This window comes from Gorilla gorilla, chromosome 12 (genome assembly GCF_029281585.2).
Source record: "Gorilla gorilla gorilla isolate KB3781 chromosome 12, NHGRI_mGorGor1-v2.1_pri, whole genome shotgun sequence".
Lineage (NCBI taxonomy): Eukaryota > Metazoa > Chordata > Mammalia > Primates > Hominidae > Gorilla > Gorilla gorilla.
Genome location: NC_073236.2, coordinates 15,442,917 through 15,464,902, shown reverse-complemented (window position 1 = coordinate 15,464,902; position 21,986 = coordinate 15,442,917).

The following is a 21,986-nucleotide window of genomic DNA, read 5'->3' as shown; positions in this document are numbered from 1 at the left end:
TCCATTCCATTCCATTCCATTCCATTCCATTGAATTCCATTCCATTCCATTCCATTCCATTCCATTCCATTCCATTCCATTCCATTCCATTCCATTGAATTCCATTGAATTCCATTCCATTGAATTCCATTCCATTCTATTCCATTCCATTCCATTCGATTCCATTCGATTTCATTCGATTCCATTCGATTCCATTCGATTCCATTCCACTCCATTCCATTCTATTCCATTGAATTCCATTCCATTCCATTCCGCTCCGCTCCGCTCTGCTCCGCTGCGCTCCGCTCCGTTCCGTTCCTTTCCGTTCCGTTCTCCTCGGGTTCATTCCATTCCGTTCCGTTCCATTCCGTTCCATTCCGTTCCGTTCTACTCGGGTTGATTCCATTCTTTTCCATTCCATTCCATTCGTTTCCATTCGAATCCATTCCATTCCATTCCATTCCATTCCATTCCATTCCATTCCGTTCTACTCGGGTTGATTCCATTCTATTCCATTCCATTCCATTCGATTCCATTCCATTCCATTCCGTTCTACTCGGGATCATTCCATTCCATTCCGTTCCGTTCCGTTCCATTCCATTCCGTTCTGTTCCATTCCGTTCCATTCCATTCCATTCCATTCCGTTCCGTTCTACTCAGGTTGATTCCATTCCATTCCATTCCATTCCGTTCTACTCGGGTTGATTCCATTCTATTCCATTCCATTCCATTCGATTCCATTCGATTCCATTCGATTCCATTCGATTCCATTCCATTCCATTCCTTTGAATTCCATTCCATTCCATTCCATTCCATTCCATTCCATTCCATTCCTTTCCATTCCATTGAATTCCATTGAATTCCATTCCATTGAATTCCATTCCATTCCATTGAATTCCGTTCCATTCCATTCCATTCCATAGAATTCCATTGCATTCCATTCCATTCCATTCCATTCCATTGAATTCCATTCCATTCCATTCCATTCCATTCCGTTCCATTCCATTCCATTCCATTGAATTCCATTCCATTCCATTCCATTCCATTCCATTCCATTCCATTCCATTCTATTGAATTCCATTCCATTCCATTCCATTCCATTCCATTCCATTCCATTGCATTCCGTTCTACTCAGGTTGATTCCATTCTATTACATTCCATTCCATTCGATTCCATTCGATTCCATTCGATTCCATTCCATTCCATTCCATTCCATTCCATTCCATTCCATTCCATTCCATTCCACTCCATTCCATTGAATTCCATTCCATTCCATTCCATTCCATTCCATTGAATTCCATTCCATTCCATTGAATTCCACTCCATTCCATTCCATTCCATTGAACTCCGTTCCATTCCATTCCATTCCATTCCGTTCCATTCCGTTCCATTCCGTTCCATTCCGCTCCATTCCGTTCCATTCCGTTCCATTCCATTGAATTCCGTTCCATTCCATTGAATTCCGTTCCATTCTGTTCCGTTCCGTTCCATTCCGTTCCGTTCCATTCCAATCCATTCCATTCCATTCCATTCCATTCCATTCCATTCCATTCTATTCGGGTTGATTCCATTCTATTCCATTCCATTCCATTCGAATCCATTCCAATCCTTTCCATTCCATTCCATTCCGTTCTACTCGGGTTCTTTCCATTCCATTCCTTTCCGTTCCGTTCCGTTCCACTCCGTACTGTTCTATTCCGTTCCATTCCATTCCATTCCATTCCATTCCGTTCTGCTTGGGTTGATTCCATTCTATTCCATTCCGTTCCGTTCCGCTCCGTTCCGTTCCGTTCCGTTCCGTTCCGTTCCCTTCCGTTCCACTCGGTTTGATTCTATTCTATTCCATTCCATTCCATTCGATTCCATTCGATTCCATTCGATTCCATTCGATTCCATTCGATTCCATTTGATTCCATTCCATTCCATTCCATTCCATTCCATTCCATTCCATTCCAGTCCATTCCATTGAATTCCATTGAATTCCATTCCATTGAATTCCATTCCATTCCATTCCATTCCATTCCATTCCATTCCATTGAATTCCATTCCATTCCATTCCATTCCATGGAATTCCGTTCCATTCCATTCCATTCCGTTCCGTTCCGTTCCGTTCCGTTCCGTTCCGTTCCGTTGCGTTCCGTTCCGTTCTGCTCGGGTTGATTCCATTCTATTCCATTCCATTCCATTCCATTCCATTCCATTCCATTCCATTCCATTCCATTGAATTCCATTCCATTCCATTCCATTCCATTCCATTCCATTCCATTGAATTCCATTCCATTCCATTCCATTCCATTGAATTCCATTCCATTCCATTCCATTCCATTGAATTCCATTCCATTCCATTCCATTCCTTTGAATTCCATTCCATTCCATTCCATTCCATTCCATTCCATTCCATTCCATTCCATTGAATTCCATTGAATTCCATTCTTTGAATTCCATTGAATTCCATTCCATTCCATTCCATTCCATGGAATTCCATTCCATTCCATTCCATTCCATGGAATTCCATTCCATTCCATTCCACTGAATTCCATTCCATTGAATTCCATTCCATAACATTTCATTCCATTCCATTCCATTCCATTCCATTCCATTCCATTCCGTTCTACTCGGGTTGATTCCATTCTATTCCATTGCATTCCATTCCATTCCATTCCATTCCATTCGATTCCATTCCATTCCATTCCATTCCATTCCATTGAATTCCATTCCATTCCATTCCATTCCATTCCATTCCATTCCATTCCATTCCATTCCATTGAATTCCATTGAATTCCATTCCATTGAATTCCATTCCATTCCATTCCCTTCCATTGAATTCCATTCCATTCCATTCCATTCCATACCATTCCATTGAATTCCATTCCATTCCATTGCATTCCATTCCATTCCACTCCATTCCATTCCACTCCACTCCACTCCACTCCACTCCACTCCTCTCCACTCCATTCCATTCCCTTCCATTCCAGTCAATTGAATTCCATTGAATTCCATTCCATTCCATTCCATAACATTTCATTCCATTCCATTCCATTCCATTCCATTCCATTCCATTCCGTTCTACTCAGGTTGATTCCATTCTATTCCATTCCATTCCATTCCATTCCATTCCATTCCATTTGATTCCATTCAATTCCATTCGTTTCCATTCCATTCCATTCCATTCTATTCCATTGAATTCCATTCCGTTCCATTCCATTGAATTCCTTTCCATTGAATTCCATTCCATAACATTTCTTTCCATTCCATTCCATTCCATGGAATTCCATTCCATTCCATTCCATTCCATTCCATTCCATTCCGTTCCCTTCCGTTCTACTCGGGTTGATTCCATTCTATTCCATTCCATTCCTTTCCGTTCCGTTCCGTTCCCTTCCGTTCTACTCGGGTTGATTCCATTCTATTCCATTCCATTCCATTCCATTCCATTCGATTCCATTCGATTCCATTCGATTCCATTCGATTCCATTCCATTCCATTCCATTCCATTCCATTCCATTCCATTGAATTCCATTCCATTCCATTCCATTCCTTTCCATTCCATTCCATTCCATTCCATTCCATTCCATTCTATTCCATTCCATTCCATTCCGATCTACTCGGGTTGATTCCATTCTATTCTATTCCATTCCATTCGATTCCATTCGATTCCATTCCATTCCATTCGATTCCATTCGATTCCATTCCATTCCATTCCATTGAATTCCATTCCTTTCCATTCCATTCCATTCCATTCAATTGAATTCCATTCCATTCCATTCCATTCCATTGAATTCCGTTCCATTCCATTCCATTCCATTCCGTTCCATTCCGTTCCATTCCGGTCCATTCCGTTCCATTCCATTGAATTCCGTTCCATTCCATTGAATTCCGTTCCATTCCGTTCCGTTCCGTTCCATTCCGTTCCGTTCCGTTCCATTCCATTCCATTCCATTACATTCTATTCCATTGAATTCCATTCCATTGAATTCCATTCCATTCCATTCCATTCCATTCCATTGAATTCCATTCCATTCCATTCCATTCCATTCCATTCCATTGAATTCCATTGAATTCCATTCCATTGAATTCCATTCCATTCCATTCCATTCCATTCCATTCCATTGAATTCCATGGAATTCCATTCCATGGAATTCCATTCCGTTCTGTTCCGTTCCGTTTCATTCTATTCCGTTCTACTCGGGTTGATTCCATTCTATTCCATTCCATTCCGTTCCGTTCCGTTCCGTTCCGTTCAGTTCCCTTCCGTTCTACTCGGGTTGATTCCATTCTATTCCATTCCATTTCGTTCGATTCCATTCGATTCCTTTGGATTCCATTCGATTCCATTCGATTCCATTCGATTCCATTCCATTCCATTCCATTCCATTGAATTCCATTGAATTCCATTCAATTGAATTCCATTCCATTCCATTGAATTCCGTTACATTCCATTGAATTCCGTTCCATTCCATTCCATTCCATTCCATTCCATTCCATTCCATTCCATTCCATTGCATTCCATTGAATTCCATTCCATTGAATTCCATTCCATTCCATTCCATTCCATTCCATTCCATTCCATTGAATTCATTCCATTCCATTCCATTCCATTCCATTGAATTCCATTGAATTCCATTCCATTGAATTCCATTCGATTCTATTCCATTCCATTCCATTCGATTCCATTCCATTCCATTCCATACTATTCCATTGAATTCCATTCCATTCCATTCCTTTCCATTCCGCTCCGCTCCGCTCCGCTCCGTTCCTTTCCGTTCCGTTCTCCTCGGGTTCATTCCATTCCGTTCCGTTCCGTTCCGTCCCGTTCCGTTCCGTTCCGTTCTACTCGGTTTGATTCCATTCTATTCCATTCCATTCCATTCCATTCTACTCGGGTTGATCATTCCATTCCGTTCCGTTCCATTCCGTTCCGTTCCGTTCTGTTCTACTCGGGTTGATTCCATTCCATTCCATTCCATTCCATTCCATTCCATTCCATTCCATTCCATTCCATTCCATTCCATTCCATTCCATTCCATTCCGTTCTACTCGGGTTGATTCCATTCCATTCCATTCCATTCCATTCCATTCCATTTGATTCCATTCGATTCCATTCCATTCCATTCCATTGAATTCCATTCCATTCCATTCCATTCCATTCCATTCCACTGAATTCCATTGAATTCCATTCTATTGAATTGCATTCCATTCCAATCCATTCCATTCCATTCCATTCCATTCCATTCCATTCCGTTCTAGTCGGGTTGATTCCATTCTATTCCATTCCATTCCATTCGATTCCATTCAATTCCATTCGATTCCATTCGATTCCATTCGATTCCATTCCATTCCTTTCCATTGAATTCCATTCCATTCCATTCCATTCCATTCCATTCCATTGAATTCCATTCCATTCCATTCCATTCGATTCCATTGAATTCCATTCCATTCCATTCCATGGAATTCCATTCCATTCCATTCCATTCCATGGAATTCCATTCCATTCCATTCCACTGAATTCCATTCCATAGAATTCCATTCCATAACATTTCATTCCATTCCATTCCATTCCATTCCATTCCATTCCATTCCATTCCATTCCGTTCTACTCGGGTTGATTCCATTCTATTCCATTCCATTCCATTCCATTCCATTCCATTCCATTCCATTCCATTCCATTCCATTCCATTCCATTCCATTCCATTCCATTCCATTGAATTCCATTCCATTCCATTCCATTCCATTCCATTCCATTCCATTCCATTCCATTGAATTCCATTGAATTCCATTCCATTGAATTCCATTCCATTCCATTCCCTTCCATTGAATTCCATTCCATTCCATTCCATTCCATACCATTCCATTGAATTCCATTCCATTCCATTGCATTCCATTCCATTCCACTCCATTCCATTCCACTCCACTCCACTCCACTCCACTCCACTCCTCTCCACTCCATTCCATTCCCTTCCATTCCAGTCAATTGAATTCCATTGAATTCCATTCCATTCCATTCCATAACATTTCATTCCATTCCATTCCATTCCATTCCATTCCATTCCGTTCTACTCAGGTTGATTCCATTCTATTCCATTCCATTCCATTCCATTCCATTCGATTCCATTTGATTCCATTCAATTCCATTCGTTTCCATTCCATTCCATTCCATTCTATTCCATTGAATTCCATTCCATTCCATTCCATTGAATTCCTTTCCATTGAATTCCATTCCATAACATTTCTTTCCATTCCATTCCATTCCATGGAATTCCATTCCATTCCATTCCATTCCATTCCATTCCATTCCGTTCCCTTCCGTTCTACTCGGGTTGATTCCATTCTATTCCATTCCATTCCTTTCCGTTCCGTTCCGTTCCCTTCCGTTCTACTCGGGTTGATTCCATTCTATTCCATTCCATTCCATTCCATTCCATTCGATTCCATTCGATTCCATTCGATTCCATTCGATTCCATTCCATTCCATTCCATTCCATTCCATTCCATTCCATTCCATTCCATTCCATTCCATTGAATTCCATTCCATTCCATTCCATTCCTTTCCATTCCATTCCATTCCATTCCATTCCATTCCATTCCATTCCATTCCATTCCGATCTACTCGGGTTGATTCCATTCTATTCTATTCCATTCCATTCGATTCCATTCGATTCCATTCCATTCCATTCGATTCCATTCGATTCCATTCCATTCCATTCCATTGAATTCCATTCCTTTCCATTCCATTCCATTCCATTGAATTCCATTCCATTCCATTGAATTCCATTCCATTCCATTCCATTCCATTGAATTCCGTTCCATTCCATTCCATTCCATTCCGTTCCATTCTGTTCCATTCCGTTCCATTCCATTCTGTTCCATTCCGTTCCATTCCATTCCATTCCATTCCATTCCATTCCATTCCATTCCATTGAATTCCATTCCATTCCATTCCATTCCATTCCATTCCATTGAATTCCATTGAATTCCATTCAATTGAATTCCATTCCATTCCAATGAATTCCGTTCCATTCCATTGGATTCCGTTCCATTCCATTCCATTCCATTCCATTCCATTCCATTCCATTCCATTGCATTCCATTGAATTCCATTCCATTGAATTCCATTCCATTCCATTCCATTCCATTCCATTCCATTGAATTCATTCCATTCCATTCCATTCCATTCCATTCCATTCCATTCCATTCCATTGAATTCCACTGAATTCCATTCCATTGAATTCCATTCGATTCTATTCCATTCCATTCCATACTATTCCATTGAATTCCATTCCATTCCATTCCTTTCCATTCCGCTCCGCTCCGCTCCGCTCCGCTCCGCTCCGTTCCTTTCCGTTCCGTTCTCCTCGGGTTCATTCCATTCCGTTCCGTTCCGTTCCGTTCCGTTCCGTTCCGTTCTACTCGGGTTGATTCCATTCTCTTCAATTCCATTCCATTCCATTCCATTCCATTGTACTCGGGTTGATCATTCCATTCCGTTCCGTTCCGTTCCGTTCCGTTCTACTCGGGTTGATTCCATTCTATTCCATTCCATTCCATTCGATTCCATTCGATTCCATTCCATTCTATTCCATTCCATTCCATTCCGTTCTACTCGGGTTGATTCCATTCTATTCCATTCCATTCCATTCGATTCCATTCCATTACATTCCGTTCTACTCGGGATCATTCCATTCCATTCCGTTCCGTTCCGTTCCGTTCCATTCCGTTCTGTTCCATTCCGTTCCATTCCATTCCATTCCATTCCATTCCGTTCTACTCGGGTTGATTCCATTCCATTCCATTCCATTCCGTTCTACTCGGGTTGATTCCATTCTATTCCATTCCATTCCGTTCTGATCCGTTCCGTTCAATTCCGTTCTACTCGGGTTGATTCCATTCTATTCCATTCCATTCCATTCGATTCCATTCGATTCCATTCCATTCCATTCCATTCCATTCCATTCCATTCCATTGAATTCCATTGAATTCCATTCCATGGAATTCCATTCCATTCCATGGAATTCCGTTCCATTCCATTCCATTCCATTCCATTCCATTCCATGGAATTCCATTCCATTCCATTCCATGGAATTCCATTCCATTCCATTCCATTCCATTCCATTCCATGGAATTCCATTCCATTCCATTCCATTCCATTCTATTCCATTCCATTCCATTCCATTGCATTCCATTCCATTCCATTGCATTCCATTCCATTCCATTCCATTCCATTCCATTGAATTCCTTTGAATTCCATTCCATTGAATTCCATTCCATTCCATTGAATTCCGTTCCATTCCATTACATTCCATTCCATTCCATTCCATTCCATTCCATTCCATTCCATTCCATTCCACTCCATTCCATTGAATTCCATTCCATTCCATTCCATTCCATTCCATTCCATTCCATTCCATTGAATTCCATTGAATTCCATTCCATTGAATTCCATTCCATTCTATTCCATTCCATTCCATTCCATTCCATTCGATTTCATTCCATTCCATTCCATTCCATTCCTTTGAATTCCATTCCATTCCATTCCATTCCATTCCATTCCATTCCATTCCATTCCATTCCATTCCATTCCATAGAATTCCATTGAATTCCATTCCATTCCGTTCCGTTCCGTTCCATTCCATTCCTTTCTACTCGGGTTGATTCCATTGTATTCCATTCCATTCCGTTCCGTTCCGTTCCGATCCGTTCCCTTCCGTTCTACTTGGGTTGATTCCATTCTATTCCATTCCATTACATTCGATTCCATTCGATTCCATTCCATTCCATTCCATTCCGTTCCGTTCCATTCCATTCCATTCCATTCCATTCCATTCCATTCCATTCCATTCCGTTCTACTCGGGTTGTTTCCATTCTATTCCATTCCATTCTATTCCGTTCCATTCCATTCGATTCCATTCGATTTCATTCGATTCCATTCGATTCCATTCGATTCCATTCCATTCCATTCCATTCCATTCCATTGAATTCCATTCCATTCCATTCCATTCCATTCCATTCCATTGAATTCCATTGAATTCCATTCCATTGAATTCCATTCCATTCCATTCCATTCCATTCCATTCCATTGAATTCCATGGAATTCCATTCCATGGAATTCCATTCCGTTCCGTTCCGTTCCGTTCCATTCTATTCCGTTCTACTCGGGTTGATTCCATTCTATTCCATTCCATTCCCTTCCGTTCCGTTCCGTTCAGTTCCCTTCCGTTCTACTCGGGTTGATTCCATTCTATTCCATTCCATTCCGTTCGATTCCATTCGATTCCTTTGGATTCCATTCGATTCCATTCGATTCCATTCGATTCCATTCCATTCCATTCCATTCCATTGAATTCCATTGAATTCCATTCAATTGAATTCCATTCCATTCCATTGAATTCCGTTACATTCCATTGAATTCCGTTCCATTCCATTCCATTCCATTCCATTCCATTCCATTCCATTCCATTGCATTCCATTGAATTCCATTCCATTGAATTCCATTCCATTCCATTCCATTCCATTCCATTCCATTCCATTCCATTGAATTCATTCCATTCCATTCCATTCCATTCCATTCCATTCCATTCCATTGAATTCCATTGAATTCCATTCCATTGAATTCCATTCGATTCTATTCCATTCCATTCCATTCGATTCCATTCCATTCCATTCCATACTATTCCATTGAATTCCATTCCATTCCATTCCATTCCATTCCATTCCATTCCATTCCATTGAATTCATTCCATTCCATTCCATTCCATTCCATTCCATTCCATTCCATTGAATTCCATTGAATTCCATTCCATTGAATTCCATTCGATTCTATTCCATTCCATTCCATTCGATTCCATTCCATTCCATTCCATACTATTCCATTGAATTCCATTCCATTCCATTCCTTTCCATTCCGCTCCGCTCCGCTCCGCTCCGTTCCTTTCCGTTCCGTTCTCCTCGGGTTCATTCCATTCCGTTCCGTTCCGTTCCGTCCCGTTCCGTTCCGTTCCGTTCTACTCGGTTTGATTCCATTCTATTCCATTCCATTCCATTCCATTCCATTCCATTCTACTCGGGTTGATCATTCCATTCCGTTCCGTTCCGTTCCGTTCCGTTCTGTTCTACTCGGGTTGATTCCATTCTATTCCATTCCATTCCATTCGATTCCATTCCATTCCATTCCATTCCATTCCATTCCATTCCATTCCATTCCATTCCATTCCGTTCTACTCGGGTTGATTCCATTCCATTCCATTCCATTCCATTCCATTCCATTTGATTCCATTCGATTCCATTCCATTCCATTCCATTGAATTCCATTCCATTCCATTCCATTCCATTCCATTCCATTCCATTCCATTCCATTCCATTCCACTGAATTCCATTGAATTCCATTCTATTGAATTGCATTCCATTCCAATCCATTCCATTCCATTCCATTCCATTCCATTCCATTCCGTTCTACTCGGGTTGATTCCATTCTATTCCATTCCATTCCATTCGATTCCATTCAATTCCATTCGATTCCATTCGATTCCATTCGATTCCATTCCATTCCTTTCCATTGAATTCCATTCCATTCCATTCCATTCCATTCCATTCCATTGAATTCCATTCCATTCCATTCCATTCGATTCCATTGAATTCCATTCCATTCCATTCCATTCGATTCCATTGAATGCCATTCCATTCCTTTCCATTCCATTCCATTCCATTGAATTCCATTCCATTCCATTGAATTCCATTCCATTCCATTCCATTCCATTGAATTCCGTTCCATTCCATTCCATTCCATTCCGTTCCATTCTGTTCCATTCCGTTCCATTCCATTCTGTTCCATTCCGTTCCATTCCATTCCATTCCATTCCATTCCATTCCATTCCATTGAATTCCATTCCATTCCATTCCATTCCATTCCATTCCATTGAATTCCATTGAATTCCATTCAATTGAATTCCATTCCATTCCAATGAATTCCGTTCCATTCCATTGAATTCCGTTCCATTCCATTCCATTCCATTCCATTCCATTCCATTCCATTCCATTGCATTCCATTGAATTCCATTCCATTGAATTCCATTCCATTCCATTCCATTCCATTCCATTCCATTGAATTCATTCCATTCCATTCCATTCCATTCCATTCCATTCCATTGAATTCCACTGAATTCCATTCCATTGAATTCCATTCGATTCTATTCCATTCCATTCCATACTATTCCATTGAATTCCATTCCATTCCATTCCTTTCCATTCCGCTCCGCTCCGCTCCGCTCCGCTCCGCTCCGTTCCTTTCCGTTCCGTTCTCCTCGGGTTCATTCCATTCCGTTCCGTTCCGTTCCGTTCCGTTCCGTTCCGTTCTACTCGGGTTGATTCCATTCTCTTCAATTCCATTCCATTCCATTCCATTCCATTGTACTCGGGTTGATCATTCCATTCCGTTCCGTTCCGTTCCGTTCCGTTCTACTCGGGTTGATTCCATTCTATTCCATTCCATTCCATTCGATTCCATTCGATTCCATTCCATTCTATTCCATTCCATTCCATTCCGTTCTACTCGGGTTGATTCCATTCTATTCCATTCCATTCCATTCGATTCCATTCCATTACATTCCGTTCTACTCGGGATCATTCCATTCCATTCCGTTCCGTTCCGTTCCGTTCCATTCCGTTCTGTTCCATTCCGTTCCATTCCGTTCTACTCGGGTTGATTCCATTCCATTCAATTCCATTCCGTTCTACTCGGGTTGATTCCATTCTATTCCATTCCATTCCGTTCTGATCCGTTCCGTTCAATTCCGTTCTACTCGGGTTGATTCCATTCTATTCCATTCCATTCCATTCGATTCCATTCGATTCCATTCGATTCCATTCGATTCCATTCCATTCCATTCCATTGAATTCCATTCCATTCCATTCCATTCCATTCCATTCCATTCCATTCCATTGAATTCCATTGAATTCCATTCCATGGAATTCCATTCCATTCCATGGAATTCCGTTCCATTCCATTCCATTCCATTCCATTCCATTCCATGGAATTCCATTCCATTCCATTCCATGGAATTCCATTCCATTCCATTCCATTCCATTCCATTCCATGGAATTCCATTCCATTCCATTCCATTCCATTCTATTCCATTCCATTCCATTCCATTGCATTCCATTCCATTCCATTGCATTCCATTCCATTCCATTCCATTCCATTCCATTGAATTCCTTTGAATTCCATTCCATTGAATTCCATTCCATTCCATTGAATTCCGTTCCATTCCATTACATTCCATTCCATTCCATTCCATTCCATTCCATTCCATTCCACTCCATTCCATTCCATTCCACTCCATTCCATTGAATTCCATTCCATTCCATTCCATTCCATTCCATTCCATTCCATTCCATTGAATTCCATTGAATTCCATTCCATGGAATTCCATTCCATTCTATTCCATTCCATTCCATTCCATTCCATTCGATTTCATTCCATTCCATTCCATTCCATTCCTTTGAATTCCATTCCATTCCATTCCATTCCATTCCATTCCATTCCATTCCATAGAATTCCATTGAATTCCATTCCATTCCGTTCCGTTCCGTTCCATTCCATTCCTTTCTACTCGGGTTGATTCCATTGTATTCCATTCCGTTCCGTTCCGTTCGGTTCCGATCCGTTCCCTTCCGTTCTACTTGGGTTGATTCCATTCTATTCCATTCCATTACATTCGATTCCATTCGATTCCATTCCATTCCATTCCATTCCGTTCCGTTCCATTCCATTCCATTCCATTCCATTCCATTCCATTCCATTCCATTCCGTTCTACTCGGGTTGTTTCCATTCTATTCCATTCCATTCTATTCCGTTCCATTCCATTCGATTCCATTCGATTTCATTCGATTCCATTCGATTCCATTCGATTCCATTCCATTCCATTCCATTCTATTCCATTGAATTCCATTCCATTCTATTCCATTCCATTCCATTCGATTCCATTCGATTTCATTCGATTCCATTCGATTCCATTCGATTCCATTCCACTCCATTCCATTCTATTCCATTGAATTCCATTCCATTCCATTCCGCTCGGCTCCGCTCTGCTCCGCTGCGCTCCGCTCCGTTCCGTTCCTTTCCGTTCCGTTCTCCTCGGGTTCATTCCATTCCGTTCCGTTCCATTCCGTTCCATTCCGTTCCGTTCTACTCGGGTTGATTCCATTCTTTTCCATTCCATTCCATTCGTTTCCATTCGAATCCATTCCATTCCATTCCATTCCATTCCATTCCATTCCATTCCATTCCATTCCGTTCTACTCGGGTTGATTCCATTCTATTCCATTCCATTCCATTTGATTCCATTCCATTCCATTCCGTTCTACTCGGGATCATTCCATTCCATTCCGTTCCGTTCCGTTCCATTCCATTCCGTTCTGTTCCATTCCGTTCCATTCCATTCCATTCCATTCCGTTCCGTTCTACTCAGGTTGATTCCATTCCATTCCATTCCATTCCGTTCTACTCGGGTTGATTCCATTCTATTCCATTCCATTCCATTCGATTCCATTCGATTCCATTCGATTCCATTCGATTCCATTCCATTCCATTCCTTTGAATTCCATTCCATTCCATTCCATTCCATTCCATTCCATTCCATTCCTTTCCATTCCATTGAATTCCATTGAATTCCATTCCATTGAATTCCATTCCATTCCATTGAATTCCGTTCCATTCCATTCCATTCCATAGAATTCCATTGCATTCCATTCCATTCCATTCCATTCCATTGAATTCCATTCCATTCCATTCCATTCCATTCCGTTCCATTCCATTCCATTCCATTGAATTCCATTCCATTCCATTCCATTCCATTCCATTCCATTCCATTCTATTGAATTCCATTCCATTCCATTCCATTCCATTCCATTCCATTCCATTCCATTCCATTCCATTCCATTGCATTCCGTTCTACTCAGGTTGATTCCATTCTATTACATTCCATTCCATTCGATTCCATTCGATTCCATTCGATTCCATTCCATTCCATTCCATTCCATTCCATTCCATTCCATTCCATTCCATTCCATTCCATTCCACTCCATTCCATTGAATTCCATTCCATTCCATTCCATTCCATTCCATTGAATTCCATTCCATTCCATTGAATTCCACTCCATTCCATTCCATTCCATTGAACTCCGTTCCATTCCATTCCATTCCATTCCGTTCCATTCCGTTCCATTCCGTTCCATTCCGCTCCATTCCGTTCCATTCCGTTCCATTCCATTGAATTCCGTTCCATTCCATTGAATTCCGTTCCATTCTGTTCCGTTCCGTTCCATTCCGTTCCGTTCCATTCCAATCCATTCCATTCCATTCCATTCCATTCCATTCCATTCCATTCTATTCGGGTTGATTCCATTCTATTCCATTCCATTCCATTCGAATCCATTCCATTCCTTTCCATTCCATTCCATTCCGTTCTACTCGGGTTCTTTCCATTCCATTCCTTTCCGTTCCGTTCCGTTCCACTCCGTACTGTTCTATTCCGTTCCATTCCATTCCATTCCATTCCATTCCGTTCTGCTTGGGTTGATTCCATTCTATTCCATTCCGTTCCGTTCCGCTCCGTTCCGTTCCGTTCCGTTCCGTTCCGTTCCCTTCCGTTCCACTCGGTTTGATTCTATTCTATTCCATTCCATTCCATTCGATTCCATTCGATTCCATTCGATTCCATTCGATTCCATTCGATTCCATTCGATTCCATTCCATTCCATTCCATTCCATTCCATTCCATTCCATTCCATTCCAGTCCATTCCATTGAATTCCATTGAATTCCATTCCATTGAATTCCATTCCATTCCATTCCATTCCATTCCATTCCATTCCATTGAATTCCATTCCATTCCATTCCATTCCATGGAATTCCGTTCCATTCCATTCCATTCCGTTCCGTTCCGTTCCGTTCCGTTCCGTTCCGTTCCGTTGCGTTCCGTTCCGTTCTGCTCGGGTTGATTCCATTCTATTCCATTCCATTCCATTCCATTCCATTCCATTCCATTCCATTCCATTCCATTCCATTCCATTCCATTGAATTCCATTCCATTCCATTACATTCCATTCCATTCCATTCCATTGAATTCCATTCCATTCCATTCCATTCCATTGAATTCCATTCCATTCCATTCCATTCCATTGAATTCCATTCCATTCCATTCCATTCCTTTGAATTCCATTCCATTCCATTCCATTCCATTCCATTCCATTCCATTCCATTCCATTCCATTGAATTCCATTGAATTCCATTCTTTGAATTCCATTGAATTCCATTCCATTCCATTCCATTCCATGGAATTCCATTCCATTCCATTCCATTCCATGGAATTCCATTCCATTCCATTCCATTCCATGGAATTCCATTCCATTCCATTCCACTGAATTCCATTCCATTGAATTCCATTCCATAACATTTCATTCCATTCCATTCCATTCCATTCCATTCCATTCCATTCCATTCCGTTCTACTCGGGTTGATTCCATTCTATTCCATTGCATTCCATTCCATTCCATTCCATTCCATTCGATTCCATTCCATTCCATTCCATTCCATTGCATTGAATTCCATTCCATTCCATTCCATTCCATTCCATTGCATTCCATTGAATTCCATTCCATTGAATTCCATTCCATTCCATTCCATTCCATTCCATTCCATTCCATTGAATTCATTCCATTCCATTCCATTCCATTCCATTGAATTCCATTGAATTCCATTCCATTGAATTCCATTCGATTCTATTCCATTCCATTCCATTCGATTCCATTCCATTCCATTCCATACTATTCCATTGAATTCCATTCCATTCCATTCCTTTCCATTCCGCTCCGCTCCGCTCCGCTCCGTTCCTTTCCGTTCCGTTCTCCTCGGGTTCATTCCATTCCGTTCCGTTCCGTTCCGTCCCGTTCCGTTCCGTTCCGTTCTACTCGGTTTGATTCCATTCTATTCCATTCCATTCCATTCCATTCTACTCGGGTTGATCATTCCATTCCGTTCCGTTCCATTCCGTTCCGTTCCGTTCTGTTCTACTCGGGTTGATTCCATTCCATTCCATTCCATTCCATTCCATTCCATTCCATTCCATTCCATTCCATTCCATTCCATTCCATTCCATTCCATTCCGTTCTACTCGGGTTGATTCCATTCCATTCCATTCCATTCCATTCCATTCCATTTGATTCCATTCGATTCCATTCCATTCCATTCCATTGAATTCCATTCCATTCCATTCCATTCCATTCCATTCCACTGAATTCCATTGAATTCCATTCTATTGAATTGCATTCCATTCCAATCCATTCCATTCCATTCCATTCCATTCCATTCCATTCCGTTCTAGTCGGGTTGATTCCATTCTATTCCATTCCATTCCATTCGATTCCATTCAATTCCATTCGATTCCATTCGATTCCATTCGATTCCATTCCATTCCTTTCCATTGAATTCCATTCCATTCCATTCCATTCCATTCCATTCCATTGAATTCCATTCCATTCCATTCCATTCGATTCCATTGAATTCCATTCCATTCCATTCCATGGAATTCCATTCCATTCCATTCCATTCCATGGAATTCCATTCCATTCCATTCCACTGAATTCCATTCCATAGAATTCCATTCCATAACATTTCATTCCATTCCATTCCATTCCATTCCATTCCATTCCATTCCATTCCATTCCGTTCTACTCGGGTTGATTCCATTCTATTCCATTCCATTCCATTCCATTCCATTCCATTCCATTCCATTCCATTCCATTCCATTCCATTCCATTCCATTCCATTCCATTCCATTGAATTCCATTCCATTCCATTCCATTCCATTCCATTCCATTCCATTCCATTCCATTGAATTCCATTGAATTCCATTCCATTGAATTCCATTCCATTCCATTCCCTTCCATTGAATTCCATTCCATTCCATTCCATTCCATACCATTCCATTGAATTCCATTCCATTCCATTGCATTCCATTCCATTCCACTCCATTCCATTCCACTCCACTCCACTCCACTCCACTCCACTCCTCTCCACTCCATTCCATTCCCTTCCATTCCAGTCAATTGAATTCCATTGAATTCCATTCCATTCCATTCCATAACATTTCATTCCATTCCATTCCATTCCATTCCATTCCATTCCGTTCTACTCAGGTTGATTCCATTCTATTCCATTCCATTCCATTCCATTCCATTCGATTCCATTTGATTCCATTCAATTCCATTCGTTTCCATTCCATTCCATTCCATTCTATTCCATTGAATTCCATTCCATTCCATTCCATTGAATTCCTTTCCATTGAATTCCATTCCATAACATTTCTTTCCATTCCATTCCATTCCATGGAATTCCATTCCATTCCATTCCATTCCATTCCATTCCATTCCGTTCCCTTCCGTTCTACTCGGGTTGATTCCATTCTATTCCATTCCATTCCTTTCCGTTCCGTTCCGTTCCCTTCCGTTCTACTCGGGTTGATTCCATTCTATTCCATTCCATTCCATTCCATTCCATTCGATTCCATTCGATTCCATTCGATTCCATTCGATTCCATTCCATTCCATTCCATTCCATTCCATTCCATTCCATTCCATTCCATTCCATTCCATTCCATTGAATTCCATTCCATTCCATTCCATTCCTTTCCATTCCATTCCATTCCATTCCATTCCATTCCATTCCATTCCATTCCATTCCGATCTACTCGGGTTGATTCCATTCTATTCTATTCCATTCCATTCGATTCCATTCGATTCCATTCCATTCCATTCGATTCCATTCGATTCCATTCCATTCCATTCCATTGAATTCCATTCCTTTCCATTCCATTCCATTCCATTGAATTCCATTCCATTCCATTGAATTCCATTCCATTCCATTCCATTCCATTGAATTCCGTTCCATTCCATTCCATTCCATTCCGTTCCATTCTGTTCCATTCCGTTCCATTCCATTCTGTTCCATTCCGTTCCATTCCATTCCATTCCATTCCATTCCATTCCATTCCATTCCATTGAATTCCATTCCATTCCATTCCATTCCATTCCATTCCATTGAATTCCATTGAATTCCATTCAATTGAATTCCATTCCATTCCAATGAATTCCGTTCCATTCCATTGGATTCCGTTCCATTCCATTCCATTCCATTCCATTCCATTCCATTCCATTCCATTGCATTCCATTGAATTCCATTCCATTGAATTCCATTCCATTCCATTCCATTCCATTCCATTCCATTGAATTCATTCCATTCCATTCCATTCCATTCCATTCCATTCCATTCCATTCCATTGAATTCCACTGAATTCCATTCCATTGAATTCCATTCGATTCTATTCCATTCCATTCCATACTATTCCATTGAATTCCATTCCATTCCATTCCTTTCCATTCCGCTCCGCTCCGCTCCGCTCCGCTCCGCTCCGTTCCTTTCCGTTCCGTTCTCCTCGGGTTCATTCCATTCCGTTCCGTTCCGTTCCGTTCCGTTCCGTTCCGTTCTACTCGGGTTGATTCCATTCTCTTCAATTCCATTCCATTCCATTCCATTCCATTGTACTCGGGTTGATCATTCCATTCCGTTCCGTTCCGTTCCGTTCTACTCGGGTTGATTCCATTCTATTCCATTCCATTCCATTCGATTCCATTCGATTCCATTCCATTCTATTCCATTCCATTCCATTCCGTTCTACTCGGGTTGATTCCATTCTATTCCATTCCATTCCATTCGATTCCATTCCATTACATTCCGTTCTACTCGGGATCATTCCATTCCATTCCGTTCCGTTCCGTTCCGTTCCATTCCGTTCTGTTCCATTCCGTTCCATTCCATTCCATTCCATTCCATTCCGTTCTACTCGGGTTGATTCCATTCCATTCCATTCCATTCCGTTCTACTCGGGTTGATTCCATTCTATTCCATTCCATTCCGTTCTGATCCGTTCCGTTCAATTCCGTTCTACTCGGGTTGATTCCATTCTATTCCATTCCATTCCATTCGATTACATTCGATTCCATTCCATTCCATTCCATTCCATTCCATTCCATTCCATTGAATTCCATTGAATTCCATTCCATGGAATTCCATTCCATTCCATGGAATTCCGTTCCATTCCATTCCATTCCATTCCATTCCATTCCATTCCATTCCATTCCATGGAATTCCATGGAATTCCATTCCATTCCATTCCATTCCATTCCATTCCATGGAATTCCATTCCATTCCATTCCATTCCATTCTATTCCATTCCATTCCATTCCATTGCATTCCATTCCATTCCATTGCATTCCATTCCATTCCATTCCATTCCATTCCATTGAATTCCTTTGAATTCCATTCCATTGAATTCCATTCCATTCCATTGAATTCCGTTCCATTCCATTACATTCCATTCCATTCCATTCCATTCCATTCCATTCCATTCCATTCCACTCCATTCCATTGAATTCCATTCCATTCCATTCCATTCCATTCCATTCCATTCCATTCCATTGAATTCCATTGAATTCCATTCCATTGAATTCCATTCCATTCTATTCCATTCCATTCCATTCCATTCCATTCGATTTCATTCCATTCCATTCCATTCCATTCCTTTGAATTCCATTCCATTCCATTCCATTCCATTCCATTCCATTCCATTCCATTCCATTCCATTCCATAGAATTCCATTGAATTCCATTCCATTCCGTTCCGTTCCGTTCCATTCCATTCCTTTCTACTCGGGTTGATTCCATTGTATTCCATTCCATTCCGTTCCGTTCCGTTCCGATCCGTTCCCTTCCGTTCTACTTGGGTTGATTCCATTCTATTCCATTCCATTACATTCGATTCCATTCGATTCCATTCCATTCCATTCCATTCCGTTCCGTTCCATTCCATTCCATTCCATTCCATTCCATTCCATTCCATTCCATTCCATTCCGTTCTACTCGGGTTGTTTCCATTCTATTCCATTCCATTCTATTCCGTTCCATTCCATTCGATTCCATTCGATTTCATTCGATTCCATTCGATTCCATTCGATTCCATTCCATTCCATTCCATTCCATTCCATTGAATTCCATTCCATTCCATTCCATTCCATTCCATTCCATTGAATTCCATTGAATTCCATTCCATTGAATTCCATTCCATTCCATTCCATTCCATTCCATTCCATTGAATTCCATGGAATTCCATTCCATGGAATTCCATTCCGTTCCGTTCCGTTCCGTTCCATTCTATTCCGTTCTACTCGGGTTGATTCCATTCTATTCCATTCCATTCCCTTCCGTTCCGTTCCGTTCAGTTCCCTTCCGTTCTACTCGGGTTGATTCCATTCTATTCCATTCCATTCCGTTCGATTCCATTCGATTCCTTTGGATTCCATTCGATTCCATTCGATTCCATTCGATTCCATTCCATTCCATTCCATTCCATTGAATTCCATTGAATTCCATTCAATTGAATTCCATTCCATTCCATTGAATTCCGTTACATTCCATTGAATTCCGTTCCATTCCATTCCATTCCATTCCATTCCATTCCATTCCATTCCATTGCATTCCATTGAATTCCATTCCATTGAATTCCATTCCATTCCATTCCATTCCATTCCATTCCATTCCATTGAATTCATTCCATTCCATTCCATTCCATTCCATTCCATTCCATTCCATTGAATTCCATTGAATTCCATTCCATTGAATTCCATTCGATTCTATTCCATTCCATTCCATTCGATTCCATTCCATTCCATTCCATACTATTCCATTGAATTCCATTCCATTCCATTCCATTCCATTCCATTCCATTCCATTCCATTGAATTCATTCCATTCCATTCCATTCCATTCCATTCCATTCCATTCCATTGAATTCCATTGAATTCCATTCCATTGAATTCCATTCGATTCTATTCCATTCCATTCCATTCGATTCCATTCCATTCCATTCCATACTATTCCATTGAATTCCATTCCATTCCATTCCTTTCCATTCCGCTCCGCTCCGCTCCGCTCCGTTCCTTTCCGTTCCGTTCTCCTCGGGTTCATTCCATTCCGTTCCGTTCCGTTCCGTCCCGTTCCGTTCCGTTCCGTTCTACTCGGTTTGATTCCATTCTATTCCATTCCATTCCATTCCATTCCATTCCATTCTACTCGGGTTGATCATTCCATTCCGTTCCGTTCCGTTCCGTTCCGTTCTGTTCTACTCGGGTTGATTCCATTCTATTCCATTCCATTCCATTCGATTCCATTCCATTCCATTCCATTCCATTCCATTCCATTCCATTCCATTCCATTCCATTCCGTTCTACTCGGGTTGATTCCATTCCATTCCATTCCATTCCATTCCATTCCATTTGATTCCATTCGATTCCATTCCATTCCATTCCATTGAATTCCATTCCATTCCATTCCATTCCATTCCATTCCATTCCATTCCATTCCATTCCATTCCACTGAATTCCATTGAATTCCATTCTATTGAATTGCATTCCATTCCAATCCATTCCATTCCATTCCATTCCATTCCATTCCATTCCGTTCTACTCGGGTTGATTCCATTCTATTCCATTCCATTCCATTCGATTCCATTCAATTCCATTCGATTCCATTCGATTCCATTCGATTCCATTCCATTCCTTTCCATTGAATTCCATTCCATTCCATTCCATTCCATTCCATTCCATTGAATTCCATTCCATTCCATTCCATTCGATTCCATTGAATTCCATTCCATTCCATTCCATTCGATTCCATTGAATGCCATTCCATTCCTTTCCATTCCATTCCATTCCATTGAATTCCATTCCATTCCATTGAATTCCATTCCATTCCATTCCATTCCATTGAATTCCGTTCCATTCCATTCCATTCCATTCCGTTCCATTCTGTTCCATTCCGTTCCATTCCATTCTGTTCCATTCCGTTCCATTCCATTCCATTCCATTCCATTCCATTCCATTCCATTGAATTCCATTCCATTCCATT